The sequence below is a fragment of the Schistocerca nitens genome, chromosome 2, assembly GCF_023898315.1.
Source record: "Schistocerca nitens isolate TAMUIC-IGC-003100 chromosome 2, iqSchNite1.1, whole genome shotgun sequence".
NCBI classification, from domain to species: Eukaryota; Metazoa; Arthropoda; class Insecta; order Orthoptera; family Acrididae; genus Schistocerca; species Schistocerca nitens.
The window spans coordinates 456,432,407-456,457,888 of record NC_064615.1 but is presented as its reverse complement, the minus strand read 5'-3'; the positions used below and the strand labels follow the sequence as shown (position 1 = coordinate 456,457,888).

At 41.2% G+C, this 25,482-nt stretch overlaps 1 protein-coding gene across 1 annotated transcript in view; it reads right to left on the bottom strand.

Annotated features, from left to right (window-relative positions):
* The window catches only part of LOC126236340 (ATP-binding cassette sub-family C member 4-like), a 218,559-nt gene extending 193,301 nt beyond the window's left edge, over window positions 1-25,258 (bottom strand). Inside the window, exon 1 of the mRNA XM_049945566.1 lies at window positions 25,063-25,258. The gene's annotated coding sequence lies outside the window, so the exon portion shown is untranslated. The remainder of the gene's footprint in view (window positions 1-25,062) is intronic.
* Between the last annotated feature and the right edge of the window lie 224 nt (window positions 25,259-25,482).

The following is a 25,482-nucleotide window of genomic DNA, read 5'->3' as shown; positions in this document are numbered from 1 at the left end:
CGGACGAACTTCCCCGGATCGAGCCTCCCGGCCAACAATGCCATATGCTCATTTCATTTTTCATTTCATGTAGACAATTTTTATTTGAATACAAGGTCGAATTATTTTCGTTTGGAATCAGAAATCTGTAACTATATTTATGTGGTAAACACTCTGAACCTGTTTTTTATGTATACCATTACTCACCACTCCGAAACACCTACTTAGGCAGTAAATTTAATGTTGCATACGTACGAAATTGGAACATCGTAGTTTGACAGCCATAATGCATCATTGTACATATATATTAAAAAGCGCCAGTGTATCTGAGATTGTAATACTTGGGTATTATGTTAAGCAACCTCCTCGTGTATAAATAACATACGTCAATACAGGGGGAGAGAGTGTCATAGGATAACAGTCAACAGAACAATGCAAAAATATTTTTGTATCTCCCTCATACATAGGGAGAAAAGTCATCATAACAGAATTAGAAAAATCAGAGCTCATGCGAAAGATTTAGGTGTTTGCTATTTCTTTGTTCATCTTCTCCCATGTGGTATTCGAGAGTCGAATGGTTGAGAAATGATCTATGAATCCTACGGTAGGCACTTGGATGTGAGCCACAGAGTAGTTTGCTATGGCTGTTTTGCTGTAACATCGTGATGTATAGAATCAACTGCCACAATTTTGTTTACTTTTATGAAACCTAGAATAATGTGAGAGATCCTTAAAGAATCTGTTATATGAATCGATGTTGACACAAATTTCATTGTATTCGTTGCAAAGTGACTAATTTCAACAAAGCATTCACAGATTTTTCTTTTAGATTTTGAAACAATTCTGCCTTTAGCAATGATTCAGCGTTCTAACTGGAGGCCTTAACTTAGATCAAAATTTAGCGAACCAAAAATGGCATCGCTTTCTAATAGCTATGCGTTCTACCCAGTGTGCATCTCATGCCTGTGTTTGCTTCGGGTGAGTACGCTCATAGCACAGGATGGCGCACTCAGCGATAGAGCAGTTAGACAATGAGCGCCGCTGGTGGAACAATAAGACGCAACATCATGACTGCGTGACGTGCCTGCTGGCATGGCAGTCAATGATACGATCATCAGTGTACTGCAGATGTTCGTATAATTGAAATAAAACATCGATATGGAAAAGTGGTACCCCAATCCTTGAGTAAAACGCTAGCCTACCCTCCCATCCTATAATACATAGTGACGCTAACACCACTTAGACACTTACTATTAGGTAACCACGTAACTGGTATAATAAAGATGGCTTGATATACGCCTTCCTGACTAAAAAAAATATTAGAGCTGGTATTTATAACTTTATGATGCTGCTAGGCTTTTATCGTACTAATAAGCAGTATTATGTCCTGTGTTCTGCAATGCGTCCACTATAAGAGTAATACATCTAGAAGCTGGAAAGCTGTGTGCCAGGTTTTAAAGACGGTGGAACCACTTTATTTAACGACTATTCGTTTGCTAAAATGGATAACTTTAATGTTACATACTCCAGTAATATTTGAGATTTGGCAACCATCTAACCGATCTTATCAATAGAGACTAAATGAAAGCCAATATTTCCAGAACCTTGGGTAACTCTTAACATAGGCAAATCTAATTGCAAATTATTATAAAACGTAAGTCTCCCATACAGGAATCTTTGACTGGTGAGCAGAGCATCCACAGAGTGTGCTGACATTACAAAACATGTCCTTTGTCAAGTTTTAGGTCAGAGATCAGTGTTGCGAACTATGCAACTTTTCCATAGTAGTTACAGGAACCAATGTAAATCACTGTTGCTTTATTATTATCGAGCTTTGCAACCTTGGCATTGATTCCTTTGCTTATAAAGACAATAAGGACTATATTTTGTAAAGAAACAGGGTGACACTGAATTTTTTTTAAAATCGTGCATTTACCATTGCTATGTTGTTTCAGTGCAACCTACAGTGATATAAAATAAATGTGCAAATCGACAGTCTTGCACGAATGTAACGTTAAACATATTAAAAATATATCTCTTTTTCCGCTATCATGTTGTACTGTACATTTTTGCGGAATATGGAGATTATTTTTTAGTGTCATACATTTGTTAAAGTATACATATGTGATGTCATCTTCCTCTTATATCTAGTGTTTACATTAAAGCTCCACATATGGAGATTATTTTTTAGTGTCATACATTTGTTAAAGTATACACATATGATATCATCTTCCACTTATGTCTAGTGTTTACATTAAAGCTCCACATATTCTATTGCAAATTTCTATTACTTTCCCTGTGTAGCACGTTTCATAAGTATACCTCTAATTCAGTGTAATATTACTAAATGGGATATTGTAACAGATTCAGATAAATGGGTGTGGACAACGAGTTATAATTACAATGTTATGGAGGGTTTATGTGTTAATAGAATCGTATATTTCCCATGCTATACATCACACTCAAACTCAAATCATTACTAGGTCAATGGACAGTGAATAGGTAGTCTCAGGTTTGCTATTCTCACAGTGCAAAACACCTGTTACCAAATGATATAGAACTGTGCAGTACTGGTCTGAATGTCTTAACAATCGAACTCTTCTGGATATAAAATGATATTTTCTTTGTGTAAGGCTGTCTACACCGGCAAATGTTTGTGGTGTGCTGATTTAAATCTGCCAAATCTCATTTTGACTCTGAACTCATGATATCTAATGCTAGTCAATTTTTGTTAGGAACAGTTAAGACTATGGTGTAATCAAAAACATCATATTAATAGTTGCTCTATCTAGGTATTATCTGTCTCGACAGAGAATGTTGACGTGCGGTATACCACAAAAACAACAAAGGCGGCAGCTACATCCTTTGGGTGCATATAGTAACTATATTGTTTTACGAAGTCTACGAGTACTATAGGATTTGTTACTGTGTACCCCTAATGCAATATAAATTATACAGAATATCCAAAAGATCTACTTACCTTCCATGTCTCTCACGTCTGAAGTATCATGTAAATTATTGTGCATTGCTATACGTCACATGTTTGGTTTACTTTCAGAGTACGCATATATAACAGTTCCACATGTAGCAAACATATACAACTTCTAGATCAAGAAATGATCCATACTTAAAGACTGAAAAGTTGCACAGTTCGCACCAGTACTCAAGAAATGAATAATTTCATTTCCAAAATCCTACTGCAAATCTTCATCTGGGATATGGACCTCTAATTCAGCGGATTTTTCTAATATCCGCTAAATTAGAGGTCCATATCCCAGATGAAGATTTGCAGTAGGATTTTGGAATGTATACTGTTCGAACATTACAAACTACTTCAAAGAAAATGATCTGTTGAGACATAACACCAATTCAGAAGCTATTGTCCTTGTGAAACGCAACTAGCTCTTAATTCAAGGGAAGTACTGAGTGCTGTTAATAAGAGATCTGAAACGGAGTCCGTTTTTCTTGATTTCCAAGAGGTTTTTCACATGTGTCCTCACAAGCGACCTTTAAATTGTATAGATACGTAGTATCATGACACTTATGAGGCTGGATTCGTGATATCCTGTCGCATAGGTCACAACTTGCAGTAACTGACGGAAAATAATCAATTAAAATAGAAGTAATATCTGGTGTTCCCCAAGGAAGTGTTACAGACCCTCTGCTGTTCCGGTTCTACATGCGTATAGGATTTAGGAGGCACTCTGAGAAGCTTTCCTAGATTATTTGCAGGTAATGCTTTCTTTTACTATAGTGAGGTCCCCAGAAGATTAAAACCGATTGCAATATAATTAGGCAACATATCTGTCTGGTGGAAACAGTGGCAATTGGCTCTAAGTAATGAAAATTGTGAAATGATCCACACGAGTAGTAAAAGGAATCCTCTAAATTTCGGTTACACTGTCAATCACATAATTATGAAGGTTGTCAGTCCAACTCAAAACTTTGGACTTACATTGTCAAACAACTTTATCGCATAATGTTGTCAGGAAGGAGAACCAAAGAGTATACTTTACTGCCAACATACCTAAAAGATGCAACAGGTCTACTAAAGGGACTGCCAACACTACGCTTCTCCGTCGTCTTCTGGAGTATTGTTGTGCAGTATGGGACCCTAACCAGATACAATTGACAGACACAGAAAAGCTCAAAGAAGGATAACCCGTTTTGTACTAACTCAAAACGGGGGACAGAGTGTCAAGGATACGATAAGCGAGCTGCAGTGGCAGCCATTAAAACAAACTTGAGTTTGATTTCAAAGACGTATCCGACTCATATGATAGTAGTTGGTGATGACTTTAATTTACCCTCGATATATTGGCGAAAATATATGTTTAATTCCGGAGGTAAGCATAAAATATCATCCGAAATTATGCTAAATGCATTCTCTGAAAATTATTTCGAGCAGTTAGTTCATGATCCCACGAGAATAGTAAACGGTTGTGAAAACACACTTGACCTCTTAGCAACAAATAATCCTGAGCTAATAACTAGCATCAAAACCGATTCAGGGATTAGTGAACACAGGGCTGTCGTAGCAAGATTGAATATTGTAATCCCCAAATTCTCGAAAAATAAGCGAAAAATATACCTATTCAAAAAAGCTGATAAAAATTCACTTGACATCTTCCTGAGACACAATCTCCACTCATTCCAAATAAATAATATAAGTGTAGACCAGATGTGGTTTGGATTCAAAGTAATAGTATCGGCAGCAATTGAGTGATTTATACCAAATACATTAACAAACGACGAAGCTGATCCTCCTTGGTACACAAAACGGGTTAGACCACTGTTCCAGAAACAATGAAACAAACATGCCAAATTTAAGCAGATGCGAAATTCCCAAGATTGGCAATATTTTGCAGAAGCTCGAAATTTAGCGCGAACTTCAATGCGAGATGCTTATAACAGTTTCCACAACAAAACTTTGCCTCAAAACCTGGAAGAAAATTCAGAGAGATTCTGGTCGTATGTGAAGTATGTTAACGGCAAGAAACAATCAATGCCTTCTCTGCACGATAGCAATGGAGACACTATCGAAGACAGTGCTGCCAAAGCAGAGTTACTGAACACAGCTTTCCTAAATGCCTTCACAAAAGAAGACGAAGTAAATATTCCAGAATTCCAATCGAGAACAGCTGCCAACATGAGTAACGTACAAGCAAATATCCTCGGAGTAGTGAAGCAACTTAAATCACTTAATAAAACCAAGTCTTCTGGTCCAGACTGTATACTAATTAGGTTTCCTTCGGAGTATGCTGATGCAAAGCTCTATACTTAACAATGATACACAACCGTTCGCTCGACGAAAGATCCGTACCCAAAAACTGGGAAATTGCACAGGTCACACCAACATTCAAGAAAGGTAGTAGGAGTAATCCACTAAATTACAGGCCCATATCGTCAACGTCGATATGCAGCAGGATTTTGGAACATATATTGTGTTCGAACATAATGAATTACCTATAAGAAAACGGTCTATTGACACACAGTCAATATGGGTTTGCCGGCCGGGGTGACCGAGCGGTTATAGGCGCTTCAGTCTGGAACCGCGCGACCGCTACGGTCGCAGGTTCGAATCCTGCCTCGGGCATGGATGTGTGTGACGTCCTTAGGTTAGTTAGGTTTAAGTAGTTCTAAGTTCTAGGGGACTGATGACCTCAGCTGTTAAGTCCCATAGTGCTCAGAGCCAATATGGGTTTAGAAAACATCGTTCTTGTGAAACATAACTAGCTCTTCATTAACATGAAGTGCTGAGTGCTATTGACAAGGGATTTCAGATCGATTCCGTATTTCTGGATTTCCGGAAGGCTTTTGACACTGTACCATACAAGCGGCTCGTAGTGAAATTGCGTGCTTATGGAATATCGTCTCAGTTATGTGAGTGGATCTGTGATTTCCTGTCAGAGAGGTCACAGTTCGTAGTAATTGACGGAAAGTCATCGAGTAAAACAGGAGTTATTTCAGGTGTTCCCCAAGGTAGTGTTATAAGCCCTTTGCTGTTCCTTATATATATAAACGATATTTGGGAGACAATCTGAGCAGCCGTTTTCAGTTGTTTATCAACTAATAAAGTCATGAGAAAATACAAATAAACTGCAAAATGATTTAGAAGAAATACACGAATGGTGCAAAAAGTAGCAGTTGACCTTGAATAACGAAAAGTGTGAGGTCATCCACATGAGTGCTACAAGGAACTCGTTAAACTTCGGTTACGCGATAAATCAGTCTAATCTAAAAGCCGTAAATTCAACTAAATACCTAGGTATTATAATAACGAACAACTTAAATTGGAAGGAACACATAGAAAATGTTGTGGAGAAGGCTAACCAAGGACTGCGTTTTGTTGGCAGGACGCTTAGAAAATGTAACAGACCTACTAAGTAGACTGCCTACACTACGCTTGTCCGTCGTCTTTTAGAATACTGCTGTGCAGTGTGGGATCCTTACCAGATAGGACTGACGGAGTACATCGAAAAAGTTCAAAGAAAGGCAGCACATTTTGTATTATCGCGAAATATGGGAGAGAGTGTCACAGAAATGATACAGGATTTGGGATGGACGTCATTAAAAGAAAGGCGTTTTTCGTTGTGACGGAATCTTCTCACGAAATTCCAATCACCAACTTTCTCCTCCGAATGCGAAAATATTTTGTTGACACCGACTCACATAGGGAGGAACGATCACCAATATAAAATAAGGGAAATCTGAGCTCGTACGGAAACATACGAGATTGGAGTAATAGAGAATTGTGAAGGTGGTTCGATGAACCCTCTGCCAGGCACTTGAATTTGATTTGCAGAGTATCCATGTAGATGTACGAGACGTTTTTCGTTGCGGCGAGATCATTTCACCAAATTCAACCACCAACTTTGTTCTCCAAATTCGATAATAGTTTGACATCGACATACATAGGCAGAAATGATCATTATCATAAAATAAGAGTCCTGATTTTATTGTGAAACCAATAAAACTGTCACACATGCGTCTCCGCAATACCACTGTTTGTCGAAGTATACTGTCTGCCAGAGGATTAAGAAACTAAAAAAACATAGTTCAAATGGCTCTGAGCACTATGGGACTTAACATCTGAGGTCATCAGCCCCTATAACTTAGAACTACTTCAACCTAACTAACCTAAGGACATCACACACATCCAAGCCCGAGGCAGGATTCGAACCTGCGACCGTAGCGGTCGCGCGGTTCCAGACTGAGGTTCCTAGAACCGCTCGGACACACCGACCAGCAAGAAACTAAAAAATTCGTTCCATGTGGATTACTATAGTTAAGACGTTTAGACCTGTCCCATCTGGTAAGAAATGATTTGCGATGTGCTAATAGCACGCCAGAGGCCACTTGCATACTCTACCAACCTACTACCGACTTGAGGCTTCAGTAGGATAAATAGCATGGGAATAGTCTGTTACCACACAAACCGTCCGTAACATAACAACTGTAATTAAAGTTCCTTAGTCTGTATGTGTTGCATTAACGTAAACACTAGATATAAGAGGGAGATGATACGAAATACGCCTACTTTAATTAATACACTAAGGAGCCAAAGAAGCTGGTAGACCTGTTTAATATCGTGTAAGGCTCCCGCGAGACTCAGAAATGCCGCAACACGATGTGGCATAGACTTGACTAATATGTAAAGTTGTGCTGGAGGGAACTGGGCTGTCCATAAATCCATAAGAGTATGAGGAGGAGGAAATCTCTTCTGAACAGCACGTTGCAAGACTTCCGAAATATGTTCATGTCTGGGAATTTGATGGCCTTCTCGCTTACCTTCTCGCTTGTCAGTGGCTCGGGACATTATTTGATGAGTCGTAACTCTTAGGGAACTTTGTATCCTGGGAAATGAGTAAAGCGTGCACCAAGTTCGTTTATGCTCTATTTTGAGAGATTAATTGCTGGACTTTTATCGAAATTAATACACAACTTGGACACTGATTTCCATGCTACAGAGTCAGTATGTCATAGCACCCAAGACGGCATCCCCGCGGCGTACGATTGTACCTCCGACAATTTTCAGAGTCGACGATCGCCGGAATTCCGCAGAAAGAAATAAATTTTATTTCAGCTGTTGGCTTCGACGTCGAGAGGCAAATAGAGTATGGCTACGAACTATAACTGCCTTCTACATACCATTAATCATTTTGCTTTACAGACCTGAGAATTCAAATAGCAATTAAATTAATACCTGGGAGTGTTCTTGATATTTGTGTTAAAATATTATAGAAGCAACTACTCTAGCCCGAATGTTTCCATTCAAGTAACCAGATTCTATTCGGTCATAATAATTTAACTTCAATTTAATAGGGAGGGAAGTTAAACTGTCCAGGAATACTTTGCCTACCTGTCAACGATTGCTTTATTGGAGGGACACATTTTGTGACACTTTGTAATTAGATTTTTATTTAGCCTTGCTTTTGTTAAGCATTTCAATCGTTCCCCATGTATTGGCGTTTGTTTAACCTCTATTTATAAGACATGCAATACCGTTACCAAATGATAATAGTGTTGGAGTCTGTTTAATCGAGCCCCATGTATTTTACGTGCAACGTATCCACTTAAACAAACGAGTGGTAGTGAAATGTAGTGATTCCATCGTTTCCAAGATTCGGTAAATTGGTTTCCAGATTCTACATGCATACTGTTGTATTACAATAACTCCATTGTATACATGTCAAAGAACAGAACAGAATATAAGGCTTGTTAGTATGATAAATGAGTAGAACCACCATGAATTTATAAATTGCACGTTAATACCTGCATATCAGAGAATTTTTCATAAGGTCAGTAAGATGGTTACCTAATCGTATGTGTATATGTCATGTCGTTTCTATTTAAACATTTAGATGCGGTGTTAACACCACTGTGTGTAGTGGGATGGGACTGTAGGCTAGCGGTTTTTATTATTATTGACGTATTGTCTGATTTATTTCGATCACCCACTTCAATCACGCTAACGTATACAATTGCTTGTATGATGGCTACACCGTTGCAACACCAGCAGACACGACACGCAGAGCCATCATATGGCATCCGTTCCTCCATAAATGGCGTTCACTGTCCGAGTACTCCAGCCCCCAGCAGAGGGTGTCCCACCACATGAAGCAGTTCTGACAAATGCACACTGGGTGGGAGACATGGCTGCTAGAAATCGGTGCTACGCTGGTTTGCCAAATTTAGATCATATGGAAGCATTTCTAAAACCACAACTGTTTGAAATTCTATGAAAAATCCACAAACTCTGTGTTGAAATCAGTGATTCTGTAATCAAAGCAATGATATCTAACTATTCGCATAATAGATTTTTTAGGATGTCAGATACTATTCTCGACTGCAGGTAAGTAAGTAAAACTGCGACAACTTAAGCCATAATCGCTGCACTACAGCAAAACAACTGAAGCAAACTACTCTGCAGTTCACATTCAAGTACTTGCCTTAGAATTCACAGACTACATTGCAACCATTCCAGCCTCGAATCACACAGAGAAAAAAAATGGACAAAGAGCATATTAAACGCCTAAGTCTTTCAATGTGAGCTCTGATTTCTCTTACCCTATTCTGGCGATTATTTCTCCCTGTATGGGAGGGGGCCACTAACACATTTTCGCATTGTTTTACTGATTGTCATCCCAAGAGACTCTCTCCCCCAGTATGTACCAATGTTACTTGTATTTGAGCAGGTTACTTATCATAATAAACAATTACGATTGCAGATTTCTGATAATGGAACACAATCCATAAATAGGTCCCAAATAATTTTGGGCTTTGCTGTACGTACAACTTTAGTGTGCGAAGATGAAATACATGTCTCAAGCTAGAATAAGAGTGTCACTCCATTCAGACCACTAAATCTACAACCTAAGTTGGTGTTTTTGGGTACTGGGTAATGGTATGTGTACAAAACAGTCATGGATTGCTTACAGTAAGACGCAAGTATGATAACAGATATTTGCTAAAAACGAAAAAGAAACGATCTTGCCTCAAAATGAAAATTGTCTGTGTTACTATTTATCAAATAGCTATTTTGATTACGAACCACACGTTGCGCTACTGTCATAACTTATTTGCTCTATGGTGGTAAAAAAATACACAGGGACCAGATGCTGAACCACTACTGACAAAATTGTTACATGACTGATTAGTTGTTGAAATGTAAAGCAGGTGCAGCAACATAAATGATCCAGTGAATAATGTCGAACGTCCATGACGCTGCCTGCAGTTGATGTAGTTGTCTATGAAAAGAAGACAGCAATTCACCTACAGTAGACTGATGATTGATATAGGGGCTCGGAGTTGGTTTTGATTTGAGGTAAGTGTAATATACAACGCAGAAAAAGGCGAAGAGACCCAGTATTGTACTATTACACTATTGATGACAACTTACAGGAAACAGTAAATATCGTAAATCATCTGGAAATAGCCATCTACAGCGATCTAAAGTGGAATGAGTACATAAAAACGAAATGAATGGAAAAGAATATGCCTGGCGTAGAGGAATCTTAAGAAAATATAATCCATGTACGAAATAAGTGGCTTATAAAGGAGTTGTAAGATCGATTTTTGAGTATTGCTCTTTGGACTCAAATCACTATCTGGACACAATTATAGAAAAGGCATACACATAGCGGGGTACATACACTCATTACGGAGATGCTAAACAAACTCTTGTGGTAGATCCTACAAGAAAGGCATTGAATGCCATTTGGAAAAATTTACTGTTGGAAAAATCGAGAGATTACGTTCTGGGCACCATATTACTTCCACCAAAATAAATTCGCGCAAGTGCACTACCTAATTGATAGATTATATGTGGTTTCCCTAATTAAAAAGGACAATATCAAAATCATTCATAGCCACCATTCAGTAAAATATAACCAACTGAATAATGAATTAGTTGGTCTCTGCTGCAGACATTCGCTTCCTAACTACCGTTACATGCCTCAAAAATAACAGCACATTACATTTATCACTCTAGTAATTTAAATAACAGTATTAGGTGGGCTGTTACCAAGTAAATGTACAGAGTTTTTTGAATTTCCCGTCATTTTTATACGTATTGTTGGTCATGTCTGAAACTGTTCATTTAACATAATACTGCTGCATACATGTCAGCTACTTTCCTACACAAATACGCTTGTTTAAAAAAAAGTCCCCAGTTAGTGTAATACTGGAGATGTGTGCAGTGTGGTTTTTACCACAATCGTGCTACACAGATATCACAAACGTTCCTAGAGAAATGGTTCAAATGGCTCTGAGCACTATGGGACTTAACATCGGAGGTCATCAGTCCCCTAGAACTTAGAACTACTTAAACCTAACTAACCTAAGGACATCACACACACACATCCATGCCCGAGGCAGGATTCGAACCTACGACCGTAGCGGTCGCGCGGTTCCAGACTGAAGCGCCTAGAACCACTCGGCCACACCGGCCGGCGTTCCTAGAAAAACAGATTATGGTATCTTTAACTTTTTAGTTTAATTTTTTAAATTTTTAAGTGTGATGTCATACAATTCTTTATGTTTCCAATGCTTCAGCCATTTTTGAGTCATAATTTATACTAATTCTTAAATAAATTATGAGGATGCTAAATTTGGTCGTAAATAACAGTGCAATATATTGTAGTGATAACGGCCATAAATTATACGAATTGGATAATAAATTATACCAGTAAGGGACCTGAAGATCTGGCAACCAGGTTGTCGATGTATCCCATGCAAAGGGGCAATGCTTCGTCTCATTTTCTTTTTAATTTTTTGCTGTTTATGTATTACCCAGTTGGCCTAGAAGAGATTGGAAGTACGGAGAGGGAGCGGAAAAAAGATGGAGGAATGGGTGAGGGTGAAGTTGACCTTGAGGCAGATCTGAAAACAATGGATGTTAGAGCGATAAAGCTTCATTACTATCGAGAATTTCCACACAGATATTGCCTGAATTATTTTACTTACTTGAAGCACTGAGTACAGTGAAGCAAATAATGTAAAACGGCTCTTTATAGACTGCTCATTTCATTACATTGCATTGCATTGCATTGCATTACGTTCCACTATACGCAAGCAGTTGCGAACGTTCCATTACACCCATAGTACGGCTCTGCCATGTTTCACAGGAATTTTCGCGTTGCAACTTTCCCTCTCTACTATAATTATTGAATGCTTGACAAACCTTCATCTGTCACAATGGACTCCAAGCACTTCATCATTGGCCTGTCCCTCACGATCGCGAGAAACAGTTTGTTTACTACAACATCTACTGAAGTGTTTCTGACAATTACTAATCCGCGTGAAGACTTTGTTAGTAACTAACGGCTGGTGACACAGATACACAAACACGAACGCACACACACACACACACACACACACACACACACACACACACAGCGCGCGCGAGTGTATTCAACAATTTAGGCATTAGGAAAATGCTGATATAACATTCAAAATGCGATGTTTCTCTCAGTTACCACTTATCTCTAGCGACGATTTTAAAACTGTAGCGTGGTTTCGAGGAAGGCAAAGATGTAGCAGTTCCATGAGATCAAGACCCAGTAAAACACTACAGTGGTTTGAGGACAGTTTTACTTTATTTTAGATTTAAGATGCTGGAGCACATGTTCTGTGTGACTGACGGTGATTTACGATCATAATACGATGGAGATATTTTTATATACTAAGTGATAATGAAACGTTCTATTTCAAGTTTTGAACTCTCTTTGATTGCTATCATGTGCAGCCCATGGAAATCCACTTGAAAGTGTAACTAATCTGAAATTAATGGTAAACAGTTATATCCTGGTGTCGTTCCCTTGGCCTGATTATCAAGACTGCCTTGGGGACAAAAATGGTTCAAATGAATCTGAGCACTATGGGACTTAACATCTGTAGTCATCAGTCCCCTAGAACTTAGAACTACTTAAACCTAACTCACCTAAGGACACCAGACACATCCATGCCCGAGGCAGGATTCGAACCTGCGAGCGTAGCAGTCGCGCGGTTCCGGACTGAGCGCCTAGAACCGCTAGACCCCGCCCTTGGGGACAAATCATACCATTACGTATTCAGTTACTTTTATGCAAACATTAAGACAGTTTTAGAAAGATTGCCGGCCGGTGTGGCCGTGCGGTTCTAGGCGCTTCAGTCTGGAACCGCGTGACTGTTACGGCCGCAGGTTCGAACCCTGCCTCGGGTATGGATGTGTGTGATGTCCTTAGGTTAATTAGGTTTAATTAGTTCTACGTTCTAGGCGACTGATGACCTCAGAAGTTAAGTCGCATGGTGCTCAGAGACATTTGAACCATTTTTAGAAAGATTTGAGCTGAACGGTATATTTGAAACGGAAATTACAAAAACAGATTTCCTTTGAAGTGACCGTCACCTTTCACATAGCTACGCGTATAACTTCCAGGAAGAGTAAAGGATGCTTTTCCAGGCAGCAGGAGTTCTATATATCACAGCAGAGTTGCCACCGATATCAGAGAAACGGAAGTAATTTTGCAGATATTTGCAGATTATCATAGAGAATCCGTGATATTTTTCGATGAATGGAATCCATACTTACTTTGATACACTTTGCAAGAAAATTACATCAGGGCCAAATACGATATTTCATCATTTGCACTAACTGACTGTCTCGAGCACAGGCCTCTGTCGCTCTCTATTTGTAGTTCCACAAAACTGTGATCTGTACATTCACTGCACCATCTTCCAACCAGAAAATATCACAGGTCTCTAATGTCCGTGACTCAAGATAGCAACTGAATCTCCGAATGACGTCGCTGTAGTGACTGCCCATTCAGCGAGCAACTTCCTGCGCTGTGAACTCGCGCTGTGTGCCAACCAGTGCACATAATCTACTGACGACGCAAATGGAAAGTCAAGCCCCTGAATACACAGTGTACATAGCATTCTGCGATACAACAAGAAGTCCGTGGCTACCAAACAAGCCTGAGACTTGTACCCTGGAGAGCCAGTTTTAAAATGTTTCATGTCGCTTTCTGGCGTCCCTCCGCCTTGAAACGAAAGACTGTACTATCTTATCTTTTAGCTCGTTAGCGCTGGTACAGAAATTCACACTATGGGTTTTTCTTCTCTTCGTTAGTAATTATAACGAGTATAGACACATTTGTCAAAAGCTGAAAACGAAACTAATTTAGAAAACAATTAATTCATTGACTGACGCATGATTTTCGAAAGCAGCGTTTCATGAGAGCGCAAATAAGTCGGCGGAATTCCTCAGTCAATTACCACAATACTTTGTTTTCCAGCAAGTTCACGAGATGTGGGATGTTGTGTGACTAACCGCTAATGAATTTTGTGTACCATCCGCGTAATACAAGAAAACGTCTAACCTGTTTTTTATAACGCGGTGCAGGGAAATCCTTAACTGCTTGTAATTTATTATCATCAGGTTTGATTGCTTCTCCGCTGATAACATGTCCCGAGAACTTGATATGATCCTTTCCAGATTCTGACTTCTCTTAATTTGCCGTCACACCCGCTTTTTCGAAGGCCATAAGTACCTCTTCAATTACTTTCACATGGTCCTCCGAATTTGGGGTCGCGATTTACCGTCTACATACACGATCATCTTAAGCAACTTGTGAAATGGCTCTGAGCACTATGGGATTTAACTTCTGAGGTCATAAGTCCCCTAGAACTTAGAACTACTTAAACCTAACTAACCTAAGGACATCACACACATCAATGCCCGAGGCTGGATTCGAATCTGCGACCGTAGCCGTCGCGCGGTTCCAGACTGTAGCGCCTAGAACCGCTCGGCCAACTGCGGCCGGCAAGCAACTTGTCACCAAGAACCTTGTCCAATGACCTTACGAAGTCTGAGATGGAAATGTTCACACCAAAAGGTAGTACACATTACTGGTAGCGCCTTCCTCCACACAGGAATGCTGTGTATCGTCTGGAGTCCTTGTGCAAGGGGACCTGCCAATATCCTGTCATCAAATCGAAGCTGCTAATCACTTTCGCCCTATGAAATTTCTGGAGTAATTCTTCTAAGTTTTCGGGTCTGTCTAGTTGTGGTCTTATTTTGCTCACTAGGTGCGCAGACTGGTCGACCATTTGACGATTTTCATACTCACGCTGGATTTCCTCCCCGCTGCTTCACGTTGTGACTGCGGGATCACGTATGGCGATAAAAAAAACTTAATGTTCCCTCACTTGCAGTTCTCATTCTGCCGTCTTTATCACTCCTAGGTCACTCGAGGAAACTTACCTATGCCTTTTCAGGATCTCCATCAAACTTTCTATCTCCACCCGGTTCTATTGTGCTAGAGACTGTAGTTCCCGCTCAACAACACGCGGCATTTGAGGAGCATGCAGAGAAGGCGGGATGTTAACGTGGCTGCATGTCCCTCCCCACTGGTCTGTGACCTGAGAAGTGTGTCCCTGGTAACAAAAACGCCTCACAGATTTTAACAAGTCCCTGGTGAATAGATTATCAGATTGTAAACCGATCCTGAAATAACGTGGACGTCGCTTTGAAGAACGCCCACACACTCTTTGTGACCGAGTTTGAGTCATTTACACCCACATATAAGGTTCACATGCGGAAGATTAAGGTTTTCGTTATGTTCCAAGGTACATGTTCATTTAGCAAGGAAATTAAAATGTGTTGCAGTCAAGAAACTATAGTCAATACCGTATTTAACAATCTGATACATTATTACTCTGTTACACACCAATAATTAGCAAATGACAGTAAACAGAATAACTATAAAAAACTGTTAAAGATAAAACGGTGACTTGTAACAGTAAACTTTTTGTTTCATTTAATGTCAATAACAGTCACGGTAAAGCCTAACCTAAAATGTACACATTTAAATTTAAACTGTTACAAGTTAAATACATTTTGAAGTATAATCTATTGTAAAGCAACACAAATTTTCATTTCCAAGGTAGGTAGAATTGTGAAGATACTAAAGAAGCTCAGTTCATTGATAAGTATCGCTTGTTCCAGGGCAAAAGGCCTTCTTCTGCATCGAGGTACAACTGCAAGGTAGTGCATGACAGACGGAGTACAGCTTAACTGAGTGCATGTTATGTAAATAATTTTAAAAATATATAACATGAAATCCTGTGCCTGAAGGATTAACAACATACTGCTAACAGTTTCAGTCTATTACACAGAACTTAAATGTGTGGAAGGTGTAATATTTAGAAATGATGCGAAAATGTAGCCTCATGTCTGAGAACAATAAACACAGCGAAAACTGCTTATGGTGGTCTGTAGAGTGTAATTCTTTGCATGATTCCCAAATCGGTCACTAGACTGAAGTATTGAAGAAAATTACGTTGTGTGTCCTCAGGTACACTATTCTCCACGTAGAATATTTGCTTAACAAGAGTGATAGGGCACAAATCGCAGAATATCTGTGTGACCACCATCAAACGTTCATTTCTGAGGAAGAGGATGTGGAACAAAAATGGAAAAAATTCAGAAACATCGTCCAGTACGCCTTAGATAAGTTCGTACCGACTAAGGTCCAAAGCGAGGGGAAAGATCCACCGTGGTATAACAATCATGTACGAAAGGTACTACGGAAACAAAGAAAGCTTCATCATAGGTTTAAGAGTAGTCGAATCATAGCTGATAAGGAAAAGCTGAATGAAGCGAAAAAGAGCGTAAAGAGAGCAATGAGAGAAGCATTCAACGAATTCGAACATAAAACATTGGCAAACAATCTAAACAAGAACCCTAAAAAGTTTTGGTCATATGTAAAATCGGTAAGCGGATCTAAATCCCCTATTCAGTCACTCGTTGACCACGATGGCACCGAAACAGAGGACGACCGAAGAAAGGCAGAAATACTGAATTCAGTGTTCCGAAACTGTTTCACTGCGGAAAATCGTAACACGGTCCCTGACTTCAGCCGTCGCACGGACGCCAAAATGGAAAATATTGAAATAAACGATATCGGAATTGAAAAACAACTGCTATCACTTAGTAGCGGAAAAGCATCCGGACCAGACGAGATACCCGTAAGATTCTACAGTAATTATGCTAAAGAACTTGCCCCCTTTCTATCAGCAATTTATCGTAGATCTCTGGAAGAACGTAAAGTACCTAGCGACTGGAAGAAAGCGCAGGTCGTTCCCATTTTCAAGAAGGGTCATAAATCAGATGCGAATAATTATAGGCCTATTTCCCTTACGTCAATCTGTTGTAGAATAATGGAACATGTTTTATGTTCTCGTATTATGACGTTCTTAGATAATACAAATCTCCTTCATCATAACCAACATGGATTCCGCAAACAGAGATCATGTGAAACTCAGCTCGCCCTATTTGTCCAAGAAATTCACAGTGCCGTAGACACTGGCGAGCAGATTGATGCCTTATTCCTGGACTTCAGGAAGGCATTTGATACAGTTCCGCACTTACGTTTAGTGAAAAAAATACGAGCTTACGGAATATCGGACCAGGATTGTGATTGGATTCAGGATTTCCTAGAAGAAAGAACACAACATGTCATTCTTAACGGTTCAAAATCTGCAGATGTAGAGGTAATTTCGGGAGTACCGCAAGGAAGCGTGATAGGACCTTTATTGTTTACAATATACATAAATGACTTAGTTGACAACATCGGTAGCTCCGTGAGGCTATTTGCAGATGACACGGTTGTCTACAAGAAAGTAGCAACATCAGAAGACTCGTACGTACTCCAGGAAGACCTGCAGAGGATTAATGAATGGTGCGACAGCTGGCAGCTTTCCCTAAACGTAGATAAATGTAATATAATGCGCATACATAGGGGCAGAAATCCATTCCAGTACGATTATGCCATAGGTGGTAAATCATTGGAAGCGGTAACGACCGTAAAATACCTAGGAGTTACTATCCGGAGCGATCTGAAGTGGAATGATCACATAAAACAAATAGTGGGAAAAGCAGGCGCCAGGTTGAGATTCATAGGAAGAATTCTAAGAAAATGTGACTCATCGACGAAAGAAGTAGCTTACAAAACGCTTGTTCGTCCGATTCTTGAGTATTGCTCATCAGTATGGGACCCTTACCAGGTTGGATTAATAGAAGAGATAGACATGATCCAGCGAAAAGCAGCGCGATTCGTCATGGGGACATTTAGTCAGCGCGAGAGCGTTACGGAGATGCTGAACAAGCTCCAGTGGCGGACACTTCAAGAAAGGCGTTACGCAATACGGAGAGGTTTATTATCGAAATTACGAGAGAGCACATTCCGGGAAGAGATGGGCAACATATTACTACCGCCCACATATATCTCGCGTAATGATCACAACGAAAAGATCCGAGAAATTAGAGCAAATACGGAGACTTACAAGCAGTCGTTCTTCCCACGCACAATTCGTGAATGGAACAGGGAAGGGGGGATCAGATAGTGGTACAATAAGTACCCTCCGCCACACACCGTAAGGTGGCTCGCGGAGTATAGATGTAGATGTAGATGTAGATGTAGAACTCTACCCTACCAGATTTAAATTAAAATGTGGATGTATTTCTGGCTACTAAAGATGTTTCTGGCCAAATATAATTCAGTTGCTCATAGACGTAATATAAAAATCGTTAATATAAGTTTTCTCGATATCTGTCGTTGTAATTCATCGACTGTGATAGTAATTATAATGCTTCAAGTGTAAAGTGTGCTTCTCGAAGGAAGACTATTTGGTAACGAGGAAGTTTACCCTTGGTGGATAGAAATGTGTCATTGCACATATTTCAGTTGATTCGGTAGACTTTACTGAAATTTTCTATGCGGGTGTTATTGGTCACACTCATTATAATCCGTAGCCTCTATCTGGATACATGCTGATATTTTTCTGTGTATGTCTCTACTTACGAGTGATCAACTCCGTGAAACGTAACTAAAACGTAATTGAACGGTTCGAATTTTTATTGGTGCTTTTGGTTGACTGTGGAGACGATCCCTTACGACTTATTCCCTGGCTGATAAACCTTGATAGTAAAGTTCCGTTCAGTAGCAATTTCATTAGGCATTACGGTAGCTCCTAATTTTCTGTCTTGACTTAACAATTCGACGTACATCCATAGTAGTAAAAACTACAGTGAAGCGCCAAAAAACTGCTATAGGCATGCGTACTCAAATACAGAGATATGTAAACAGAAAGAATACGGCGCTGCGGTCGGCAACGCCTATATAAAACATTAAGTGTCTGCCGGAGTTGTTAGCTCGGTTACTGCTGCTACAGTGGGACGTCATCAAGATGTAAGTGGGTTTGTACGTGGTGTTATAATAGGCTCACGACCAATGGGACACAGAATCTCCGAAGTAGCGATGAAGTGAGGATTTTCCCGTATGAACATGTCACGAGTGTACCGTGAATATCAGGAATCTGGTGAAACATCAAATCTCCATAATCGCTGCGGCTGGAAAAAGATTCTGCAGGAACGGGACCAACGACGATTGTAGAGAATCGTTCGACGTGACAGAAGTGCAACCCTTCCGCAAATTGCTCCATATTTCAAAGCTGGACCATCAGTAACTGTCAGCGTGCGAACCATTCAACGAAACATCATCCATATGGGCTTTGGAGCCGAAGGCCCAGTTGTGTACCCTTGATGACTGCACGACACAAGGCTTTATGCCTCGTCTGGGCCTGTCAACACCGACATTCGACTGTTGATGACCGAAATCATGTTGCTTGGTAGGAAGAGTCTCATTTCAAATTGTATCGAGAAGTTGGACGTGTGCTGGTATGGAGACAACCTCATGAATCCATGAACCCTGCATGTCAGCAGGGGACTGTGCAAGCGTGTGGAGTGATAAGGGAGCCATGATACGTCTAGATACGACTCTGACAGGTGACACGTATTGTAAACATCCTGTCTGATCACCTGTATCCATTCGTATCCGTTATGCATTCCGACGGACTTGGGCAATTCCAGCAGGACAATGAGGCACTCCACACGTCCATAATTGCTACAGAGTGGTCCCAGGAGCACTCTTCTAACATTTCCGCTGGCCACCAAACTCCCTAGACATGAACTTTATTGCGAATATCTGGGATGCCTTGTAACGTGGTGCTTAGAAAAGATCTCCATTCCCTCGTACTCTTACGGATTTATGGACAGTCTTGCATGACTCATGGTGTCAGTTCCCTCTAGAACAATTTCAGACATTAGTCGAGTCCATGCTACGCGGTGCTGCCGCACTTCGACGTGCTCGCGGGGGCCCTACACGATATTAGGCAGGGGCACCAATTTCTTTGGCTCTTCAGTGTATATGAAGCGTGCACCAACTCCTCTGTACGCACTAATATGGACAGCTCATGACTCTCAGAATTTTGCCTCCCTGTTAAGTTCTGTGAGATTTGTGGTATATCTCTGGAGACCGAAATTGACGCAAAAGGAATGCATAGACATCGAAGCGGAGGACGCTGCCACGGTATGAATGTCATTTGGTCATCATTCACTCATTGAGCAGTCGTAGAAGCACGCCAACAAACAGTAGGAGTCCATAACAGGTCCTACACTGCCTGCTCTCACAGACGCAACACCTACGTCAGCAACAGATACGTCATGTTCGTGCTGGCGTTGCATTCTGGTCCACGTCTTTCGATAGATCTTACGTTGAATCGCCGTCACAGTAGAGGTCAGGCGTCAGCTGTGTGATGCATGCAGCGATCAGCACAAAGTGCTTCTGGAAGCTGCTACACTCTCAGCAAGGCTGCTGGCAACGCCGTCACCAGCGGCGCTGCCACGCTCGCCGTCATCATCTCTGACCTCGCCATTAGCAGCGCATCATCGCCGTTGTCGCTTGCACTATCAGCAGCAGCTTCATAGTTTGCTCTGTTCCGGGCTACTATGTTCACTGCCGTCCTAGAGGACGTATGAGGCCCCCATTACTTCTGGACTACTGGAACCTTGTTCTACAAGGACATAAAGATACTGCTGACCTGCCGACCGGAGTGGCCTTGCGGTTCTAGGTGCTACAGTCTGGAACCGAGCGACCGCTACGGTCGCAGGTTCGAATCTTGCCTCGGGCATGGATGTGTGTGATGTCCTTAGGTTAGTTAGGTTTAATTAGTTCTAAGTTCTAGGGGACTGATGACCTTAGAAGTTAAGTTCCATAGTGCTCAGAGCCATTTGAACCATTTTGAACTGCTGAGCTTCGGAAACAGGAGACAGCTGGTTAGCTCCAACATGGCACTAACAGCCTCGAAACCACTCAGAGGACGCGGCAGAAGCGGGGTTGTGGAGTGGCCAAACGGTTTCAGCATACCTCTCTCCTCGTCTCGCCTGAAGGACAACTCTGGGCATTTCAGACTTTCGGCTCCCATATCAAGACGGAACAGAGGTATGCCTAAGAGGTATGACTAAGAAGAAGGGCCCTTAGGAGCTGCACTGTTATCGTGGTACGTATGTATTCGCCAATGAGACCACCTAAAAGTATCAGATGAGCCCACCACGCTACAGCCTATTTATAAATTGTTTACAGAATAAAAACCCATTTTTTCAGTAATTTTCTTAATTTGTTCCACGACCGGTTTCGAAGCTTAAAGCTTCATCTTCATGTGTCATCAAATAACAAAGAGAACACATGCGTGTCGAGGTCGGTCCACTCAGCCCTTGGGGATCAATTACTCTCACGTCAAACAAACGCATGAGAGCGTAGGACCAGCAACCATAGCGCCCGCCTGCACATCACGACACGGAAGTGATGTTTGTTCGACGTGGGTGTGATCCTCTATAACTGACTGGTTCAACCGTCACACATTTGTGTTCTTTTAATTATTTGATGCTACCTGAAGATGAAACTTTAAGCTTCGAAACCGGTAGTGGAATAAATTAAGAAGCTTACTGGCAAATGAAGTGGATTTTGATTCTATAAATATGTTCCTCAGCTGCGGATGTTTATCTGATCAAATAATTAATAAAAAAATCCAGAGCAGACTGGCGGCAGCCTTGCGGTAATATCGCATTTGTTAGGCTTATTGCTCTGCCAGCTCAAGCTCTATGTGATGGACGTTGCTGTCAGTGACTCAGAGGCTTAACTGTTTCGAACAGTGAAGACTCGTTGTTACACGACATCCCTGAACTGTCTTCTCAAACCGTGTCATCAGCCCCCGTGCTGTTACGTAACGGTTATTAGATCAATCTATGAAATCATTTATTATTTTCCGTACAGCAAGTAAGTAAGCAGCTGCCGATTCACAAGTAAAAATTCGCAAATCCGTCAATGGGCATTCCACCTAAAGAGATCGATGTGCTCAAGATTGAAAAAACCGGAAATATGTTTGCATGGATCCTATTGTATGAGAATGAGACACTAAAAAAATGGCTTAGTACGTTTTATTACAATATCCAAACACTAATATTAATTCAATATTTATGTCATTGCCTTAGAGGGGACAGGACGGAATTCATACTTAACCGCAACAGTGGCTTGGCAATCGTAATAAGAATCTGTGCTACTGAAATATGTTTTCTAACATTGTGAATATCATAAATATTTACAGATATCTTTGAAGCCTGCTATATTGTACACCGTGAGTCTAATTCCCCTCAAATCCGTGTTTTACATTGACTAGACATACAGTGCAAACTTTAAGTGTAAAGATATGTTTAGCATCTCTGAAAAATATTGAGTAAAAACAGAATGTCTACGATCGCGAATAGAAGCAATTTTAGGAATATGCCTGGTGATTAGTGCAATACGTTTTAATTGTTCATCAGAACATTACACTGAGATGACAAAAATCATGAGATAGCTCCTAATATCGTATTCGACCTGCTTTTGTCTGGCTTAGTGCGGCAACTCGAATTGGGATGCACTCAGCAAGTCTTTCGAAGTCCGCTGCAGAAATATTGAGCAATGCTACCTCCATAGCCGTCCATAGTTGATAAAGTGTTGCCGGTGTAGGATTTTTTGTACAAACTGATCTCTCTATCATGTGTCATAAACGTTTGTTGGGGTTCTTTTCGAGCGATTGGATGGCCAGATCATTCGCTCGAATTGTCCAGAATATTCTTCAAACCAGCTGTAGCCCCGTGACATGGTGCATTGTCAACCATAATAATTCCATCGTTGTTTGGCTGCAAATAGTTTCCAAATAGCCGAACATAACCCTTTCCAGTCAATGATCGGTTCAGCTGGACCAGCGGAACAATCCATTCCGTTTAACAACAATCCACACTGTTATGGAGCCACCACCAGCTTGCACAGTGCTTTATTGACAACTCGGGCCCATGGGTTCGTGGTGTTCGCATCACACTTCAACCTACCATCAGCTCTTACCAACTGAAATCGGGACTCGCCTGACGAGGCCACGGTTTTCACAATCGTCTAGGATCCAACAGATAAAAAAAAATTGAACACAGCTGCTAAGGTTCAGTGACCGTGTCAGAATTATATTAGAACAAATAAGCCCTCGGTCACAAATATTAAGTCAAAATTGACCAGGTTTCGACGCTACTATGAGCGTCATCTTCAGAATTAGACGAACTGTTCTAAAACATATTAAGTATATAATACATTAATAAAATTAAAGTTTGTACTGACTGGAAAAAGATGCAGTACTTACAAGTCACATATTAAAAAAGATCTAAGCCGGAAAGGCGACGTCATGAATAGTTGTAAGTAAGATGGTGAGCCGCTAAGGGCTACTCGTACTTTAGTGAAGAAGGGTTGCAAATGTCATTAAAGTACGAGCAGCCCTTAGCGGCTCGCCACCTTACTTACAACTATTCATGACGTCGCCCTTCCGACTTAGATCTTTTTTAATATGTGACTTGTAAGTACTGCATCTTTTTCCAGTCAGTACAAACTTTAATTTTATTAATGTATTATATACTTAATATGTTTTAGAACAGTTCGTCTAATTCTGAAGACGACGCTCATAGTAGCGTCGAAACCTGGTCAATTTTGACTTAATATTTGTGACCGAGGGCTTATTTGTTCTAATATAATCCAACAGATAAGGTCACTAGCACAGGAGAGGCGCAGCAGGCGATGTCGTGCTGTTAGCAAAGACACTCGTGTCAATCGTCTGCTGCTATAGCCCATTAACGCCAGATTTTGACACATGGACCTATCGGATACGTTCGTCGTACATCCCACACTTTGTTGCTTCCTTGTTATGTCTCTCAGTACTGCCAACGCTACGCAAACGCCGCTGTTTTCGGTCATTAAGTGAAGCCGCTGGCCACTGCGTTGTCCGTTGTGAGAGGTAATGTCTGAAATTTGATATTCTCGGCACGCTCTTGGCATTTTGACTTTCGGGATACTGAATTCACTAACGATTTCCGAAATGGATTGTCATTTGCTTCTAGTTCTAACTAACATTCCGCGTTTAATGTCTGTTAATTCCCGTCGTGCGGGAATAATAATATTGGATACCTTTTTTAAATGAATCACCTTAGTACAAACGGAAGCTCCGCCATTGTACTGCCCTTTTATACCATATGTACCCGATACTACCACTATCTGTAAAAGTGCATATCGCTATGCCATGATTTTAATCACCTCAGTGTGCACCTAATAATAGCACCGTCCAATGAGTTGAGTCAGTAAAAGTGTGTAGGTCGCTCAGTATTGTTACATTCCCGCCCAGTTGGCCGTGCGGTGTAACGCACGGCTTTCCAGGCGGGAAGGAGCGCCTGGTCCCCGGCACGAATCCGCCCGGCGGATTTGTGTCGAGGTCCGGTGAACCGGCCAGTCTGTGGATGGTTTTTAGGCTGTTTTCCATCTACCTCGGCGAATGCGGGCTGGTTTCCCTTATTCCGCCTCAGTTAGACTTTGTCGGCGATTGCTGTGCAAACGAGTTCTCCACGTACGCGTGCACCACCATTGCTCTACCACGCAAACATAGAGGTTACGCTCGTCTGGTGTGAGACGTTCCCCGGGGGGTCCACCGGGGGCCGAACCGCACAATAACCCTGGGTTCGGTATGGGGAGGCGGAGGGGTGAATTGGACTGCGGTAGTCGTCGTGGGGTTGTGGACCACTGCGGCTGCGGCGGGGACGGAGCCTCTCCGTCGTTTCTAGGTTCCCGGTTAACATACAATACATACAATACAATACATACAATTGTTCCATACAATTTGATTCTTTACCTTCAACAGGATGAGTCGCGTAGTATAATCAGACGCGTGGATTACAAGTCACTCGGTGCTTTTAATCGCCAGTCCACTGTGGTTGGAGAGCAGGTATGCATCAGCAGCAGCAGAGAGCGACGCGTGGACTCACCCTGGTTGTCGGCGACTGAAGGCGTTCTATGTTCAGTGAGCCGCCGCGAACGACGCATGACGCTCCGACCTCGTAGGTATCAAGAGTTCTCAGCTATCAGTGGACAACAACGTTCTTACACTCGACACTCTGAAATTACCTGTCAAGGGCAGCCGACAAATAAGCAGTAAAATACCAACACCCCCTCCCTCCTCGTAGACCAAATTAGCTAAACTTGCGAAACGTTACTGCAAGTACTTAAGCACAACTCGTTACGAGGTTTCAGTATCTACTTCTCAGTACCTCTG